Raw genomic sequence first — 13,626 nt, 5'->3', positions numbered from 1 at the left:
TTTAATTGTAGCTTAAAAAATGGGAAAGCACAGTGATAATAAGCTTGCAATTCAGTTACACACCTTTTTAATACTGGAAGATTCAACTAGATGTGAAGCAATTAGTTCAACAATATTCCTCCCACTGATTCAGGTACTTTTTCAGCTTTTCTTGAACATTGCATCAAAGCCCTTTAAGACAGCACAAATAAGTATCAAGAAAGACCTGGATAAGGAATAGAAAGAGGCTCAATAGTGTCTCTATGCACATATATATGATTTCTCATTATCCAATCTACTAGACAACTTTCTCATTTCCTAAAAGAGCTCAGCTTTAAAATCTAGAAACGACCAGTTTTGGAATGGATCCAATAATCAACACCTTGGAATTATATGAGCTAAGAAAACCAGTGTCGTTAAAACCCAGCCAAGTAAGGTGAGAGCAAGGACTCAAGGGCAATGGCCCTTCCAACACTTTTCTCCGTTGTTCTACCACATTGAATATTGTGAATTGCATCACGTGAAATGAATACACAATTAGAGAAAAAGAATCACGCAATTTCATCACACACCAAGACAACAATTATTTGTAGTATTACGACTATGCTTGACATAAGGTGCATCTGCCTGCTGGTCACAAGACAAGGGAGAGCTTGCATGTAGAACAATAGGGAGAAGCTCCTTCTCACCTGCCATAGTGACCATTGGTCCTACCAAAGACAGCAAGGAAGTCTGCAACATACAAATGACAATAGTGAATAACAATCAAGCCAAGTCACAAGTAGCTTTATTCAAGATCATATTCATACTTCAGACTTTGAAAATGAGGCAGCACCTACAAACCACCTTCAAAAAATAGTCGGAGGTGGTTGAGACTAGTTGAGACAACTACCCATCCACATCCACCAAGAGCTAATGCCTTGCCTCCTCCTCTGCTGCAAGCTGCATTGATCACTGAATCATTACCAAGAAAACTTATCATTGCATCATTCATTTATGAGAAGCACAATAGACATTACTACACAAAAAGTTAATTGAAATCGAATGGGTGGACCTCACTATTGTTTGCCTAGCTACTAAAAGGCCGATAAAGTATGGTACTTGGATTCTTTTCCCCATTCCTATGAGATGCAAAAATGCAGTCACTATCATTCATAGCAGCCATTTTGAAGCAAAAATAGTCTATCATTGAGGACATAGGAACCCCTTTCCCTGCATCATGAAACTCCACCTACAAATCACCAAACAAAATCAATGGTGCAATAGAGCCTGGTTTGACTATTGCGATCAATGATCATCACGCATCTGATTATGAGAACATTGCAAGGGAGAAAGCACCTCTATGTGTGATAGCTCTTCATTCTAACAATTGGTGATGCTGCCTATGAGATTGTAAAAAAGAAAATGGCGCTTGCTTGAACTAGGCATAATAGAGCAAGGCTGAAAAGGAGTTTGTAATGCAGAAACTAGGTGTCCACCTATAGTGACTCCAGATGAGAAGCTTATGTTTTTATTTTGGAGTAGAGCCTCAGCTTTACTAGAGAATGATTGCTAGAGCCTATCATGAACTTTGCTCTTTTCCTTCTTTCTTAAATCAAGATGTGAAGGAGAATTGGGTCTTCTATCAGGTGAAGATCCACCTTCTTCCTCACTGTGAAGCTACTTTACATCCTCCCCATCATCACTGAAGTGCAGCATCACTTCTCTATCAATAACTAAAGGCAAACTAGCATCACTACCAGGTAGGGTCATGTGAGATGGAACAACATGTTCCCAAATACCAAATTTGACATCCAAGTCACCAATGGCTAAAGCATTTTCTTTTGGTCTCCGCACTAAGCTACAGATTTGAGATTCAAAATTCTGGCACTATATGTCTTGCATGTTATCCACATCCCATATGATGACCTGATTGTCACCTCATGCGGTTGCAAGGTATTTGCCATTTGGTGACCACACTAATGAGTCAACTGAAGCTGAATGCCCACCTTTGAGGCTGAATACCTTTTCACCTATATCCCGATCATACATAATCACATCCATGCCATTTTTTGTGCCAAGAACTACCAAGACATCTCCCTTTGGATGCCAAGAAATTTCATTCCTCCCAGGGTGCAGCATGGTACAATGTGTGGATTTGCTTGATAGATGAGAGGCACCAGCACATGATAGAGCCATCATTACTAGCAGAGCTAATGCCAAAAACTCATTGTTGGGGTCAAGTTCAAGGCTAATGATAGGTGCATTGTGGCCTTTAAGGACTTGCACAATAGAGCTGATGGTACTGATAATCTTGATGCCATCATCCTCTCCTCCTGCTACAAGCAAAGAGCCTATGGAACTGAAGGAAACGGCATGGATGGGCAAAGTAAAGTGAGTAAGTGCTTTGGAACTCTCCATATGAGAGAAAAAAAAGAGGAAGGCTATGAGAAACACTCACTCTGCAACTCAATCTCTGGAATGGACAAGGGCCATCTTGAGTCAAACAAATTGGTTAACATGATAAAAATTAATATGATCTTGTGTTTGAGGCTCTAAGCCATGAATTCATGCCATGGTAAAATTCATGCAATCTTGTATTAGTTTGAAGGTGTGAAGAGACAAAAGAATGAAATTGTGACTATTAGAGAAGATATCATTCCATGTAGTGTCTCTGAAGAAATCTATATGCTATAAATAGAAATCTTCATAGAGAAGCATTTAGTTCCACAAAACAAGAACTTGAATGAAATGTTGCAATGTCTGATAGCATTTAGAGAGTAAAGAGTGAGACTGCGAGTGTTGGGAAACTTCTGGTGCAACATTGTGTCCACAAAAGAACTTTGCATAGATTTCCAGAAAACAAACATTTTGTGAGTGAAATGTTGCAATGCATGAAAGAATTTCTCTTGTGTAGCATTATGTCCATAAATAATTTTTCATATAGAAAACAAACATTTTATGAATCAAATGTTGCTATGCCTGAAAGCACTCAGAGAGTAAAGAGCAAAATAGTCATAGTAGGTAAATATCTAATGCAACAAAATGTCGTTCTAAAATTTGCATGCTGTGAATATAGATCTACATGTGTTTCCACAAAACAAAGTTTTGCGAAGGAAAGATATAGAATGAGCATAGTTCTTTTGAATTGCCATTAGAGATTCATCAGAAAAACTACAGGGTGATGATGGAAAAAAAAAAGATAGGATAAGAGCTTGACTAAGTGATTGAGGGAACTAGAATGTTGTAGCCCTAGTATGCTACAAAATGAGAAAGCATCTCCAAGTTTTCTATAGATACTCCTAGTATATGCTACAGATCCTAAAGAAATGATGGACCATGACATGAAAAACAAGCCCTATGCTTCATAAGAATGCACCCCCTTGCATGATGTAGCCTTGAAGGAAACTGATGGCTACAACACTCGATTGGTTCTTGAACATTTTGAGGAATATTCCTCTTGGGATGCATCAATAGAAAATGAGATGGAGCAAGTGGGGTGGCAAAAGCATGCGGGAGACCCTTTGAATCCTACCTTGCAAGTACTATTCGAGGACCATGCTCTATTCAAGTTTTCTATAATTGAGCACACTACACATCCTCTAATAGCAAGCCCCGAGGGCCTTATCCATGTTCAAGAAAACCTTTGATTGGTGCGAGAATAGGAACCACTTCATGTAGGAGTTATTTTCAACAAGTCTAAGTCTCACTGCGTAAGTGTAAACATGTGACACCCCTTTTGTGTGGCTAATCGAGAGTTGGCTACACACGGGCTAAAATGGACATCACATTTAGAGCGAGGCCACACTAAGATAATAGGATGTGTACAAAAGACATTGATAGGGTAGTGCTACGAGGAAATGGAGAAAGGGCATGTCTTGTTTGTGTATGCATTCGAATGCTTGTTTGTGTATTTTTTAAACAAGCAACCACCAAATGAGTGTTGGTGTATGCATTCGAATGCTTGTTTGTGTATTTTTTAAAGATTATTCTGATATGTTCGTCCATATTTCTGGAGGGCTATATTGACATATACTTTGAATATTATACCGATGAGTATTTTGCCACAGACATACTGATATGTTAGATATTTTGAGTGGCCGAAGTCAGTGGCACTATTCATATATTTTGGTTTGCCTAGTGAGATTGATCGTATAGATAATCTAAGCTAGGTGAGTAAGGGCTCATGCATGAAGGGCACAACGTTTTTTATGCTGAAACATGTGGCATTGTGTACAACTATTGAGTACATGCTTTTAGCATTGTTTTGGATAATCTTTGCATCTTTCGAGGGAAAGACGGAATGGATTTCTTGAGAACACCTCCATGCATAATCCAATGGGCATAAGCTCAATGGCCATAAGCATGGTGAATGATAACATAGAAAAGGATGGGAAATAACTTAACCTTCATTGAAATATGGTTAATTGACAAATGATGCATGACTTGCAGAAGAATAAAGGGAAAGAGTAAAACATATATTTTACGTCTACTTGTATGCTTCGTGGGAAAAAGAGGGATTTTCCTTGCATGATTTCAAGAATGTAAAGGAGGGTGGCAGTGCAACATGCCTTTTGGATAAAGGAGGTTCTTCATGTAGAGGAGTCAGAAAATGTTATTATGGGCAAGGGTGTCCAGTGCATCTCTCCTTCTACTTTCATTTTTGTGTATTCCCTAGACTATGTTAGAACTCACCTTGCTAAGGAGGGAGGCCAAGGCTGCAATGAAAGGAGGGGCGTGCCAGTTCATTGGACTCTTGCTATTCTACAAGATGAATCTGAAGTTTGATGGTTTACCAGGCCTTTATCAAGGTTTCAATAGTTCTTGTGTTGAAATCAATGTGTATACCATGGCCAATACTTTGGAATGTACCATTCTCTGGAGCTAGAGGTGCTTGGTGACAATCTTCATCTTCTAGAGTCGCTTCTAACTTTGATTGTGTTGAACATGATCACCAGACGATAGTGTTATTTATGTGGATCTATTGGGACTACAACTATGGTGGTAATTTAGAAAGGACATCACCTTCATGACAATTCAGAAGGCGACTGTAGTGATGTGACAATTAATAACGTTTGGTCTAATATCTAGTGCGAATTCAAGTGTTGATGATATGTGTGCTAATTATCTTGATCAATCAGCATGATCAGAGCTAAATCTAAAGAAGGGTGGCAAGAAAATTGTTGGGTTACAACAACACAATCTGTTACAGGTTGGCATTTTAGCTTGTAAGGCATGTTTTTAAAAAAAAAACATATGGAATTGAAATTATGCTTGGCATAGTGATCAACTTAAGACAAAAAAGCCCTAAGAAGTCCTATCAAGAGGCTCTTTCTACACTCAATCATCTGAACCTCATGGTAGCTTGTGGCCTACCTCAATGGTGATCTTCTTCGACTACAAGGTTGCCTTTTAGCTATATTCCACTGGATTTATAAATTTGACTCTAAGAAGGCACCAACAAGCCATGTCTCTCTCCATGCTTCTATGCTTGAGAAGACAATTGAGTAAAGGCAACATTGTTGCAAGTCCTACTCTCTCTTCATGAAAAGTACAAAGTCCTTATCATGAGAGCTAGCACCGCCATCATTGAACTCCTTTAGTGTAGTCTATGCTCCTCCCTACAACCATAAGGAGTTGAAAGCTCCTTGTTATCATAGCTATCATTCAACAATGGCATTTTATGTTGATCAAGGAACCTTAGAAAGAAATATGTGAAAACAAGAGGAGTGTATATCTACCCTAAGAGGAAAAGGAAGCGACACTTAATTTGCATGCATTGGAGAAATAGAGCAACGATTTTGATGCAGCTATCACTTTTCATCTTAGCTTTGTTTATGTGTAGTTCAGTGCTTTACAACAGTAAGAAAACAATGAAGGAAGTGGGCAAGTTCTATCTCATGTCAGAAAAAATGCTTGAGGTTTTGAAGTGACTTGATCAAGGTTAATGACAAGGGCTTAGTCTTGATCACCCTTGAATAATTTTATTCTCAAATGAAGTGAAGGGCTAAGCATAGTTTGGGTTTAGCATCATCAACTACTCCTAATCCATGGAAGTCCTTGGGTGAATCAAAGGGCTAACATCTAGGATATTTTCATATTAATTTGTGATTTGGGTTCTAATCTCTTGTCGAGGATTGTAATTTGGGTTTTTCAGAATATAGTGCATAATATTCAAAACGTCTCTTCTTGTTCAACTAATTCTACCACTCTTCCTTCTCTTCCTTGAATCTCTTAGTAGAGACTCCACATCTTATTTGCCACCAATGCATCTCTTGGTTGTCTATAAGAAGAGTCTAAAGTTTAACAACATACCAAAGTTTTACTAAGGTTTCAACAGTTCTTGTGTTGAAATCATTGTTAGGATGACTACATGTATGCTCTTAAAGTCTAGGAAGAATATAAGTGTGCCCAAAGAGCTAAAATTTGTATAAAAAATCATAATTTTTCTATTGAAATATTTGAGATTCCACTGCTACATGCTAAAGTTGCAAAGTATAATGCAAAAGTAGACATAAAGTCAAAGATTACTGATGTTGCATAGATTTTTTCTCAGGATTCTTTAAACTATCCGATGTGCAAGTTGATGCTACTATAATTGTAGAATCAAATGTAGTGCTAGAGAAATGTCAAGATATAGAGGTCTTGATTGAGGATGCTACTATGTTTTCTACTATGTAGGTTGATGTTAAAGAAAGAGATGCATTGATTAATGCAATGCTAAAGGAGACTCTTATGCACATCTGTACTTAGCTCTTTGATGGTTATTATGTTCCTCACATGGTCAGTGACTTATCAACTATTATATTTAGTTTGTTGCACCTACTTTTATGACATAATTATAGCACTAGTTGATGAGTATAGTTACTTATACACTATTTAACTTAGTATGTAACTTTTCTTTATATTGTATCTTATTTATACTTTGTATACATTGTATTATGGGTGGAAGAATAAGAAAAAATGAGTAAGAAAACATTTTTTCCTCCATCTCTCTTCTTGTGTTCTTGAGTGAGCTTCTCCTTATGTGTATAGTGTGTGTTTGGCACAACAACTCAAACAAGTTTCCCCACAACATGATTCTTGTTATGGTATTAGAGTGGTGCCATTAAGAGAGGCTAGTATTGAAGGCTAAAGTGAAGGAGAAGAAGCAAGGATTCAAGCAAGCAAACAAGGAGTAAGAAGCTCTCCCATTCTTCCACTCTCTCTCTTAGATAGTGCATGTGGAGGCATGGAAGCACGACATAGCAACAATCTTAGATTGTTGTGAGATTTGATGTGTAAACAAAGGATTTTATATTTTGCAAGATAGTCGTATGCTTTTTTGGCCATTTGAGGCAATTTTGGGCCTCATTTAAGATCCACAAGTTTATAAATAATAGTTTCAAGATATATTGCATTTTTGGCTGTATCAATCGAAAATGGATACATACGTTATAGATTTCACATTTGTAAGTTCCAAGGTGTTTCCCAGGAATCAAACACAAGTTTTATCTACAACAAATTGCATACTCAATGTACTATTGAGTAGTCAATTAAAAAGGCTACTTAGTGTATTGATATGCAGTTGTTGTGAAAGGTTGCAGAAGACTTGCTTTTTATTTTGTATCAATTTTGTGACAATAATAAATAACAATGGAAATCCCATCATTGAGAAGCTGGACAAGAACAATTTTTCATCATGGAAGTTTTGTGTGATGAACTTCCTTATTGGAAAGGGCCATTACGAGTCCATTTCAGGTAAATAAAGAGCTAGAGCTAAGTAATCCTATGATTGTAGATGAATTAAAAGCGTGGAAAGAATGGAATGCAAAGGACAAAATGGTGATGAATTGGCTATTTGTAGTCATTGATAATACTATGTTGGGATATATCAGAAATGCAGAAACTTCACTTGCAGCTTGGACCATTTTAACGAACATGCTTTCAATAAATAGGAAGGCATGGAAAATTCAACTCAAGCCAGGGTTGAATACTTTGAAGAAAGAAAAATTTTCTATTAATGAGTATACTTTGAAGGTGATGATCATTGCACATGCTTTGGCAATGATTGATACAATGGTTGATGACGATGATTTGGTTTCATCTACTTTGGATGGCCTTAATATTGACAAGGCTTAGAAATCATTTGCTATTTCTATATATATATGAAAGACATTTTGAGATTTTTATGAGTTGATCTCTCTCATGATCATCAAAGGAATCAATATGTGGGGTGAATTATTTGAGAGAAGTGGGTGAATAGGCTCAATCATTTTACTCAAGTTTAGAAATGGAACATGGCACATCCTTTTCGAGAGACTGTGGTATGGACGTATTGGTGATAACCAGCAAAACAAGTTAAATGAGCAATTCAGTGAAATGAAGTTTTGAAGAAGCCATGAAAACATTAGAGACAAGGGAAGCTCTAGAGAAAGAGATGGATGATAAAATAGAGGTTTTGGAAATTCTAGTATTGTTAGTAATTATTATGGTAAAACATCTCATTTTGTAGCCCATTGTTATGCTAAGAAGGATGATATCCTCAGTAGTGGTAAATTACAACAATAAAACTTGCATCGTCTTCTAATGACAAAATGAAGAACAACATGAGGGTTTGTTTGTTATGTAGCATATGATGAATACTATTCCAAGAAACAGGACACATGAAAATATATGATTTGTCAATTTAGGTGACCTTAATCATATGCTAAGTCATGCTTAATGTTTTGGAAAGATAAAGGTTTTTACAAAATCTAGGTTGTGTGCGAATGGGTGATGATTCATGCCATCCAATTTTACACATTCAAAATATTCATTTATCCTTGCATGATGGCCAAACAAACAGTTTGTCAAATGTATTAGATATGCCATCAATCACAAATAATTTATTGTCTATTCTCCAAATGATAAAGCAAAGGTTGCAGGTTTGATTTATGCAAAAGGTTGTTTTGTAGAAGGCATTAATGATAAGTGTAGGTTGATCACAAAAGGAAGTAGAGTTTATCAATGTTTACATTAGAATCGAGAATTCCTACTATGAATGCTTCTACGTATACTAAAAGCAAAGAAGTGGTTGAAGACATTAAAATATAGCACAAATATATTTGACATACAAATGTGTAAATGTTAAAACTAATGTAGTTTAAGGGCCAATTACAAGGTTGCTTGTTTTCAAAGCTATAAAATTTCATAAAGTGTATAAATCATATCACTTTGGTAAGCATGCAAGAAAACCTTTTTCTCATGATAGAGATATGAGTAGAAATACAATTGATGTTGTGAATACACATATTTTAGGGTCTACACAAAATATATCTCTTGGTGGTAGCAAATACTTTATCATGTTTATTAAATATTGCTCAAGAAAGCTATGGATATATTTCATGAAGAAAAAGAGTGATGTATTTGGGTGCCCCAAAACATTCAAGGCTGCTATTGAAATAGAAACATACATGAAAGCTAAGTACTTGAGGTCAGATGGAAGAGAAGATTACCTCTTTAATGAGTTTAGTGGCTTCTTGAGGAATCAGGGAATAAAGAGATCGTTTACTACCAAATATATTCCACATCAAAATGAGATTTTAGAAAGAAAAAATAAACATATTGCAAAAGTTGCACGAGCATTGATGGTTGAAAAGAATATTTTGATATGAAGCTATTCATATTGATGTCTATATTATGAATAGCTTCCACAACTATAATTCATGGGATAAGCCATAAAGAATGCTTTATAAGCAAAAATTCCAATGTGTCACACCTGAAAATGTTTGGTTGTATTGCATATATTCATATACCAAATGAGCTACAAAAGAAAGTTGATTCAAGGGTTGAAAAATGTATTTTTATTAAACACGCTTTAAAGCAGAAAGGGTATTGTTGATATAACCTAGTCATCATAGGTGAGTTTAGAGTGACTACAAATATTATTTTTAATGGGATAAGTAGTTGATATGAATCTAGTAGTGATACATTGGATGATTATGGTAATCATAATAGTTATGTGCAAAATAAAAAGAAAAAATCACAGTCTTAGTAGACCTGAAACATCATCTAGTACTACATCTACAATTAACCCTTGGTTTGGGAGATTGCATAGTAGCCCACATCTTTAGATGCATCTACAAGTATTACAAGTAAAGACAAAGGGAATAAGAAAGTGTCAGATGGTAATGATCCATCTACTAGTCATTTCAGATCTCATGGAGATTAAAATATGGTTTAGAGAGCTTAGATGATGAGCTTGGTATTCTTTTAGTCAGGAAACCAGGTGTACAAAGAGCATATGGTAATGTAAAGGCTTTACTGAGTGATCCTACGGTACACATGTCTAGCAAGGTAAGATACCCTATTAAAAGATTTGGTTTTGAAAGTTATGCAACTCACCATTATGCTTATATGATAAAGTTGGTTGAGAATGTTGAGCCCACATGTTTTGAGGATGCTATGTCAAGATTGTGGGAGAGAAGGAAGGAGTCTCACTTGTAGCTTTCTTGCTTGTACAATGGGGGAATACACACAAGGGTGGAAGCTGAAAATAGTTTTTCTCTTCTTAGTTGTGTAAGCCAAAAGAACTCTAGTACAAAGAAATAGAAGAACCCTATATATGGGTCTCAAACCAAACTCAACTAACTAAGGTGGCATACTAACTGAGCCACGAACTAGAGTAGATAAGGATAGCTGTCATCTAGCTATTATTCATGGGCGGTGTACCAACCGCATCTGCAACTGACAAGTCGGTGACATAAATGCACAACGGTCACCCTGGCGTATCACGAGTGGAGCTCGATATCTCAACATGCTATTGGTCATGCTTATTAGGATGTAGCAATGAATGATATGGTTGCAATAGAAGCCAATAAGACTTGGAATTTGGTAGGATTGCTTGAGGAAAAGAAAGTTATTTTCTGTAAGTAGATTTACAAAATCAAGCATAATACAAATGGTTATGTTAGTACGTATAATGTTAGACTGATTGCAAAAGGTTATGCTCAGACATATAGCATATATTATGAAGAGACATTCACTCCAGCTACTAGCATGACAAGATGCATGATTGCTTTGATAGTAACCAAAGATTGGAGTTTGTAGCAACTAGATGTTAAGAATACATTCTAGCATAGTGAGTTGTAGGAAGAGGTGTATACGGAGTAGCTAACATGTCGTGAGGATTTAGAGCATCCCATATGTGAGGGATTTATAGCATCAGAGGGGGGTGACATGTGGAAAAAGTTGAAGGCCCAGCCAAGTATTATCATTGTGATAAAAAGGGATATTGGCACAAGGATTGCAAAGAGTTAGAGGCTTCGAGGAAGGCAAAGATGAAGATGAAGCAAGATCCTAACTCCTCTACTCAATCATCATCTTTCTCAGACACTCTGACTTGGATCCTGACCAAGGCCAAGGCCAAGAAATATACATGATCATCTTCTTTAGACCACAGAAAGGACTTGGTGTCTCCTCTTTCTTTCCAATATTAGTGATGCGATCGTCCCTTATGACTCTCCAATGCAAGAGAGGATGTATAAATGGGTGATGAGATGGGATAACTACGTCTCATCTATACAGATATACAAGAACACAAGTTCTAGAAAGGAGCATCCCTAACACACAAACTGAAGTCTGAAAAGTTTTGAAATCCTAGAGTTAAGATTGACATCCAAGTCCATGATAGGCTATTATTTGACACATTGTTATTAGCTCCTAGTTCGAGTTCATATGAGGCAACACTTTGGCAATCTTGACCAAAGGCAAGGAATCTATGGTCATGTATGTTTAGAGGCATTTTTTTTGGGATAATCTTGTACTAGATGCTTGACATTGACACTTAGATTCTCTTTGAAATACCTTATTGGTGGCTTCATCACCCACTACTTGGATATCCATGGTCCTATTTTGGTGGTCTTTGTTGTATAGACTATGATGAGTCATTATCATTATATCATTCTATTATATCAAATCACCCATTATCTAAGAGTGGATGTTAGCAATTTGATTAGCTCGTGTGAGTCTAACTCATACTTAACATTTCTAGGTATTTTAGGCATTTTATTGGGCCCATTATAATATTTATATAAGCATTTTATGTAGATCGATATGTTGCCATTTATGGTATATTTTTGTCCTTTATATTCAAGCTGCTTCTCAGTCAATCATTATCCAAAAAAATTCTATTGGAGAGAGAAAATATTAATCTTAGATCACAATGAAAATTCCATGGCTAAAGTATTCCAACATCATGCTTTAATTTGATTTATATAAAAAGGGCCATGAAATTACACTCTTTGAATTTTAAAATTATAGAAAAGATATAACTATTGCCTTTGAAATTCACAAAAGGGGTATATAAAATTATACAAAAATTTAAAAAACAAAATTTTAAATTTTTATTTGAACGTAGGTGATATAGAAGGCTTTTATAAGGTGATCCCCCTATGGCAATCTCTATATAATTTTCTAGTTGAAATTTTTGCATATAAATTTCTCATAGATGTTGGGGTTTAAGTTACTAAATTTTTCTTTACTACAATCATGTATTTGAAACTTGGTTTGATCACATTCATCATCTTAATTGTCTATTTGCTTTATTAGAGTCAAGTGAGAGTCTTGTCTTTTTATTGTTTTAACATACAAATCATGTAGGAAATGGGAAGTTATCAACTCCATTGGTCTCAAGCCTCCTTATTGAGTGATGTTGAGGCATGTCATAGGCAAATGAGAGCCCAAATATGGTGGCTTTTCCCCTCATTAAAATAGCTATTTATCAACTAATGACTACTTGGGAGAATCTTTAGAGCTCTTCATTTGTGGTTGGAGTACCTTCCTTTGCTTTGGTGTGCATTCACTCCAATTCGTTCAAAGGTGGTCCCCATTTTCCATTAGGTACAATGAAGACATCTCACCATGGTACATTAAGTTGTGGCCCTCCATCCATTGGTGGAATCACTTATTTTTCTACACAAGGGAGGACGATGACTAGTGGAGGGAGCTATATAAATTGTCATATCCATTTTCCATATCTTTGTGTGACCTCCTGCATCTAGACTTGCAACATAAGGAGAGATACATGTCTGCTTTTGAGGCATGCCTAGACACATATTATTAGTTGAGAAGAAAGTTACTGTTATTGTGATATTGCTTACTTATAACAACATCCATGGTCACATAGCCAGCACATTTGGCTACACTTGCTCCATGTTCTTCCAAGAGGTGGTGGATGCCAACATGTAGTGTGGGACCCACTCCATGTATGTGGTCTTCCACTTGACAAAGTTAAGGATGGATCTAGAACTCAGGAGGCCTCCTCGATCGCTAGGGGCCCCTAGATTGCACTCATATTAATATGATTTTTCCTCCAAATGAGCCTTTGGTTTCATCGCTACTACATGAACATCATGATAATTCAAGACATATGTGACATCAACATGAAATTCTGTGATGTTAATGTTGGGTGTCCATGTTTTACTAATGTCTGCAAACTTTTGAAAAACTTTGGGTTTTATTGCCACTACCAAGGTCGACAAAGATTGATAGGCACTCTCTTTGATTATCATAGTCTTACATTCCCCAAGTATATTGTTGGGGATGGTGGATTCATTCTTCTTCCATGGCCGCTAATTCCATCATCCAATTATAGTATTATCCCCATTTAGTGCTTCATACATCAGAGATTTTTCTAAATCCACCATA

At 36.3% G+C, this 13,626-nt stretch overlaps 1 pseudogene; it reads right to left on the bottom strand.

The window, feature by feature from the left end:
• Positions 1–313: 313 nt before the first annotated feature.
• LOC148028484 (protein ENHANCER OF LHP1 1-like) lies at positions 314–4,707 on the bottom strand (annotated as a pseudogene).
• Positions 4,708–13,626: the final 8,919 nt, after the last annotated feature.

This window comes from Lygodium microphyllum, chromosome 11 (assembly GCF_053477565.2).
Source record: "Lygodium microphyllum isolate KBCC chromosome 11, Lygodium_microphyllum_v1.1.10, whole genome shotgun sequence".
NCBI classification, from domain to species: Eukaryota; Viridiplantae; Streptophyta; class Polypodiopsida; order Schizaeales; family Lygodiaceae; genus Lygodium; species Lygodium microphyllum.
The sequence above is the reverse complement of the archived record's forward strand: the minus strand, read 5'-3'. Positions and strand labels throughout refer to the sequence as shown.